The 5,446-nt window shown below is 45.8% G+C and overlaps 1 long non-coding RNA gene across 2 annotated transcripts; it reads right to left on the bottom strand.

Annotated features, from left to right (window-relative positions):
- Positions 1-706: 706 nt before the first annotated feature.
- LOC104874028 lies at positions 707-4,725 on the bottom strand. Of its 2 annotated transcripts, none has more exons than XR_783637.1 (3): positions 4,676-4,725; positions 2,122-2,270; positions 707-976 (listed from the first exon to the last, which is right to left on the bottom strand). It is a non-coding gene; the product is annotated as an uncharacterized LOC104874028 (long non-coding RNA). The 2 variants fall into 2 exon arrangements; XR_783638.1 differs by having other exon boundaries at positions 707-930.
- Between the last annotated feature and the right edge of the window lie 721 nt (positions 4,726-5,446).

Raw genomic sequence — 5,446 nt, 5'->3', positions numbered from 1 at the left:
CGGAGAGGGCGGAGAACGAGGCGGCGACAAGGAGGGAGGAGGAGGAGGAGGAGCAAGAGAAGGAGGAGGAGCAAGAGGAGGTAACTTTCTATGGAGCCTCCCTCAGCACTCTGGAAGGTAGAAACTACCTTGCAATTTGTGACTACCCCAATCTGCTGTCTTTCTATGGTCTTCTGGTTTTAGAGCCAGGGGAGTCTACAGAAAGCAGGTCATGGTAGCAATTGCAGAAGTCAGGCTTTCTTGCTCTATATGGCTAGCATTTCATTTTCCCATTGTTAAGACAGGACTGGGACTCTGCTTCTGGCCAGGGTTCCAAGTCCTTCTGGCTTCTCTTTTGGAATCCAACAGTTATCTGCCCTTCTGCCTGGCAAGGACAGAAGCTTCCTCATCACTTCTACCTAGTCAATATCAAGCATCCAATAGCCATTTTTCACTATTGGGAGATGGTGGAACCTTTCAGAGATATAGTCTAGATAGAGATGTTGGGTCTCAGTGTGTGGGTGGGAGGCATGTTTCTTGACTACCATGAGATGAGCCTCCCTCTGCCACATGTACAGCCTCACCACAGGCACAAAAGTGATCATCCAATCGACCATGGACTGAAACTCCAGAAACCCTGAGGCAAAATAAACCTTTCTTTTTTTTAAAAAAAAGTTTATTAATCTCAAGGACTTGTTCTAGCCCTGGAAAGCTGAGTATTTCTCTATGTTAAGAGTTCCTTGATCTAGGACTGGATCTCTACTTCCCCACATCTTCCTCCTTATTGCGTTTCTCCTCTGGTTCCGTGGCAACACCAACAAACACAGGATCAGGCTTATGTTTATGCTTTCTGCTTATTCTTCACCTTGTAGCTGATGTCATTCTAGCTCCTTAGTGCTCCACTGGCTCCTCCTTTTTCCTCTCCAAGCCTCTCACGGTGCTCTGTCTCCTCTGACCAGCCATGGATCCCATCCAGAAGCAGGATTGTAAAGGAAAACTTTCAGACAAGGAAGAAGGATTCCCTCGTTACTGGGGGAGAGAGAGAGAGCTTCCCAGAATAAATAACACGACTCCGCAATGCTAGTGGAGCCTTCAGTCCACTGTTCACCATACCCTCTTTGCTGATGGCCATACAAATCTGCTCCCTGCCTGGAAAGAAAAAGGCCTTGCAGCCATAGTGTGCTGGGTGAGTTTCTTCCTTCTAATTTCTCTACATTATGGCATCTTCTTGTTCTTAGAAATGACCACTGAACATGGAAGATAAGCCAGGACAAGGCGGAGGATGCAGTGTTGCACTGCTTGGTTCTTTAAAAATTGGTAAGTGGCTCTAAATCTCTCCTATCCAGGTTAGTTAAGACCTGAGTCTCAAACTGGAGCACCACACATCTTCCCATGTCACCTCTCCCCTAATGAGCTCTGGGAAAGAACAACCTGAGATTCTCCTGGGTACTTCAGCCTGTGGGTCATTCCAGACCTTCGGTGTGGAGTGAAATTAGCAAGTGAGTTGACAAGGAGGTGACACGGCTGAACTTTATCAGTCTATTGAGCAGGCTGCAGTAGTTCATACAGAATTACACACCAGCCTCAATGGGGATCACAGCAAGCGCGGCATGGACAGATAAAGTGATAGGTCAAAGTGATTGGAAAATGGCCTGACCACAGTTATCACCACTGCAGCAGTAGTCCCGTTAAAATGCCCAGGTCCCACTTCCTGTATCTCTCACATATGAGAGAAGGAACATCTGCGGCAGGCCTGGCAATATGCTTTAGCAACATTTTGTGGGACCAAAATTAACATTAACAAGAAGACAGGTTTGTGTTTCTCTGTATTGTCACTTATGAGCACAACAATCCCAAGGTGATTAGCAATTCTGAGCTATGTTGGGCCGTGGGTTTGTGAATGCAGCTCTGAGACACAGCACAAACAGCCTCACTTTTGAGCTCAGAGTTGGGGCTTGGGGAAATTTTAGGAAACCAAATAGCTTTGAAAAGCTTGGATGTTTTTCAGTCCATGTTTAGACATGAGGAAGTTTGTACTGAGAAAATAGAAATGTCACGGTGTTGCTGTGTTGACTTGTCACCGATATTTACTGAATGCCTGTGATGGGCCAGGCTCTGTGGAGAGCAGCATAAGGTACAGACCTTGATGTATAGGACAAGAAGTCAAGGTGTCCCATCCATCCATCCATCCATCCATCCATCTGCAGCAGCTTAGTATTTCTTGAGTGGCAGGTATTCTCCTAGACATTATGAAGTCCTCTGTTACAGAGATTATCAGATGTCAAACTTACCTGAAGGAATTCACAGAGAGGCAAGATGATCAGACTCATAGGTAATTTCAACATACATCACAGACAAAAGTGTTTTGCCAAACTCCCTGTTTTGGGGGAGGTCTGAGGAAGCAGAGTTAATTTTGGCATTTGATCGGCATGTAGATTTCCCACGTCTTCAAGAATCTCTACTGTCTTGTGTTATTGGGCTGCTATAAAGATTGAAAAAGTCCTTAGAAGAGCAAGAAGCCACGTGGGAACTCAATGAATTGTAGTCATATTTGCCATCCACCATGACCACCACAACCACCACAGCCACCACCACCATCACCTTCTTTGCCACTGGGCTGGATTGTCTGCTTTTCCTTCAACATCTACTTTCCTTCAGATCCTTTTCCACCCTGCCCAGTACCTCTGAAAGAAGACCCATAGGGACATCATTCATAGGTTTCTTTGCTGTTTGACTTCCCACTGGAGTGACCAATGGAACATCTGTCCTCCATGAGAACAAGGTAGGACAGAAGTCAGAGTGCTTGTGCCACTGGCTTTCTCCTTTCTGGGTCACAGGTATGCAGGGCTACATTCTTCTACTAAAGCTCAAAAGTTCTCATCACATGGTTCCTTCTGGGTGTTTATGCTTTTACAGTCCAGTAATTACTTTCCTCAGACCTCCAGGCCACAAGGTGGCAGCAGCTTCCCTCCAACACTAGCCTGGGAGTGTTTCTTCATTCCTTGCTGTCCTTCCTACACCACTCATTAAACTCTCCAACCACTCTTTTCTCAGACCTGGATGTCCTGCCAGGACCTTGACGATCCAACCATCACCATCATCATCATCATCATCACCACCACCACCATCATCATCGGTGCCATCCTCAGGGGGTCTGAGGTGGCCTTAGCCACTATGCTGTCTAGCCTCCATCCACACCTTTCCCAAAGACACAAGGTGCATATTTCATTAGCAAACTTCCAGCTACAGGCATCTGAAGTTTGAGTCTTCTGGGACTCAGTTTAAATACCACCTCTTGCGTGCAGCTGGCATTAAGAAGAAATGGAGTCAGGAGATAGCTTGAACCCCAGCCTTGTTTGACTCTACCATTTACAATGCTGGCCACCAAAAGCCAAATCACATGGAGATGAGGAGGAAGCCAGAAGGGAGACTACTGGAACCTCCAAATTTTAAACTCATGACCATTGTAAACCTCAGGTTTCTATCATTGCTGTTTCAATTTACCTTCCCCGACCAGTGCTGTAAAATGGAACAACGAGAGCATCTGACCCTTGAGTTGCTTTGAGCCTTAAATAAGAAAATCTCTGTCCTGAAATTCCTGTTAAAATATAATAAGAGGCAAAACAACAAAAAAGTCTGTTCTCAACGATGTATTTGTTTCCTCATCCTCAGAACCTTTGCCTATAACCTTATGTGGCAAAAGAGTGACTATACCTTGTATGGATATCTGAGACTGAGTTAAGGATCTTGAGGGGAGGAGCTTATCCTGGGCTATCCTACTGGTCCTTGAATGTAACTGCATGAGTTCTTATAAGACAGAGGCAGAGAGAAGTGGCTCGAAGACATGCTGAAGTGCAGGCCTTGAGAAGACAGTGAAACGGAGTCATACAGTGTCGTAGTCCAGTTTTCATTATTGTAACAAAACACCTAAGCTAGGTAAACTTACAAAGAAAAAAGGTCTATTTTGGCTCAGAACTCGAGATCCAAGGTCAAGGGGCTGCACTGAGTGGTGGCTCTTCTGCTGGAAGAGTTACAAAGTAGCACAGGGCATCACAAGACAAGGGACTGACAGTGTATGTGCATCTGTGTCCTTCAATCCTTCCATACCACTATGATAATATGCAATCATGGGGGCACCACCCTGTTGAGTTTATCTACTATTATCCCATCTCAAAGGCCCAATCTCCAAGTAGCATAGTCAGATTAGTTTTTACCTTCTTTGTATCTCATGATGGGGGGATCAGGAGACTTGGATCAAGGGTAGAGTACCTGCTTAGCATACATAAGGCCCTGGGTTCAATACCCAACTCTCCACAAAAATAATCTCACAATGAGAATTAAATTTAAATGCACTAACTCTTTAGGGGCTCACTTAAACCATATCCAGACCCTAGCATGTCGCCAAGGAACACCACAGATTGCCAGCAGCCACCCAAAGCTAGGAGAGGCAAGGTATGAAGAAGTCCCTTGAGGAGTGCAGCCTTGTGGGTACCTTGATTTTAGACTTCTGACCTCCAAAAATGAGAATGAATACATTTCTCTCGTTTCCAGCCACCAAGTCCATGGTAACTTGTGGCAGCTGTAGGGAACTAATACAAGCCTAGCAAACATCACTGAGCATTTTCATTATGTTCTACCTATTCAGGCCCAACTCTGTACTGGGTTTATGGAGGGTAATATGTCATGAGTGACTCACAGTCCTTTGGTCTCAGGGAGCTAAGGATCCAACTGGACAACAGTATTCAGAGGGTTAGCAATGATTGGTGGGTCTTCTCCTTCTCCTTCTCCTCCGCCTCCTCCTCCTCCTCTTCCTCCACTTCCTCTTCCTCTTTCTCTTTGTCTTTTTTTGTGCTCCTGTAGATTGAATCCAGGGTATTACAGTGCCTTTGAAACATATATATTTTATTTTGATACAGGGTTTTTCTAAGTGGGCTGGGTTCAGACTTGTGATCCTCCACCCTTAGCCTCCCAGAGTGCTGAGATTATAGGAGTGTACCATATTCAGCTCCTCATGAGCTTTTGTTTAGGGACAAGGGACTGTGCTGTTGAGGTTTCCCTTAATGCCTGTTGTCTATGTGGAAGGGATGGGGTGGTGTAATGGATGTCTTCATTTTCCACATCATTTCCGTGGATGCACCATTTGGCATCCCAAAGTTAAAGTAGCTCTGCTGGTCCCAGAATCTAAGTGGGGCAACAGTTCTGGATCCAGAATAAGTGTAGATTCTGCTCCCCTTGCAAGTGGCCAGTGAGACCTCCCCCAGTGCTCCAGAGCAGTCCTCTTTGGTCCTCAGATGTCCACACCAGTAAGAGCCTGGGCACACATACTGTGGTTCCAACCTTTCTGACCTACCTTGTAGAGGTCACAGGATGCCAGTGAGGTTGGGGAAATTATAGTGGGGATGGCTTTGATCCTCCCTCCCAGATTTATGGAAAATACTAGTCATTCCTACACTCTGGAGCTGGGCCC

Source organism: Fukomys damarensis, unplaced genomic scaffold, assembly GCF_012274545.1.
Source record: "Fukomys damarensis isolate Sample0158 unplaced genomic scaffold, DMR_v1.0_HiC HiC_scaffold_19, whole genome shotgun sequence".
Classification (NCBI taxonomy): Eukaryota; Metazoa; Chordata; class Mammalia; order Rodentia; family Bathyergidae; genus Fukomys; species Fukomys damarensis.
Note: the sequence above shows the minus strand (reverse complement) of the source record. Positions and strands in the feature narration are given on the sequence as shown.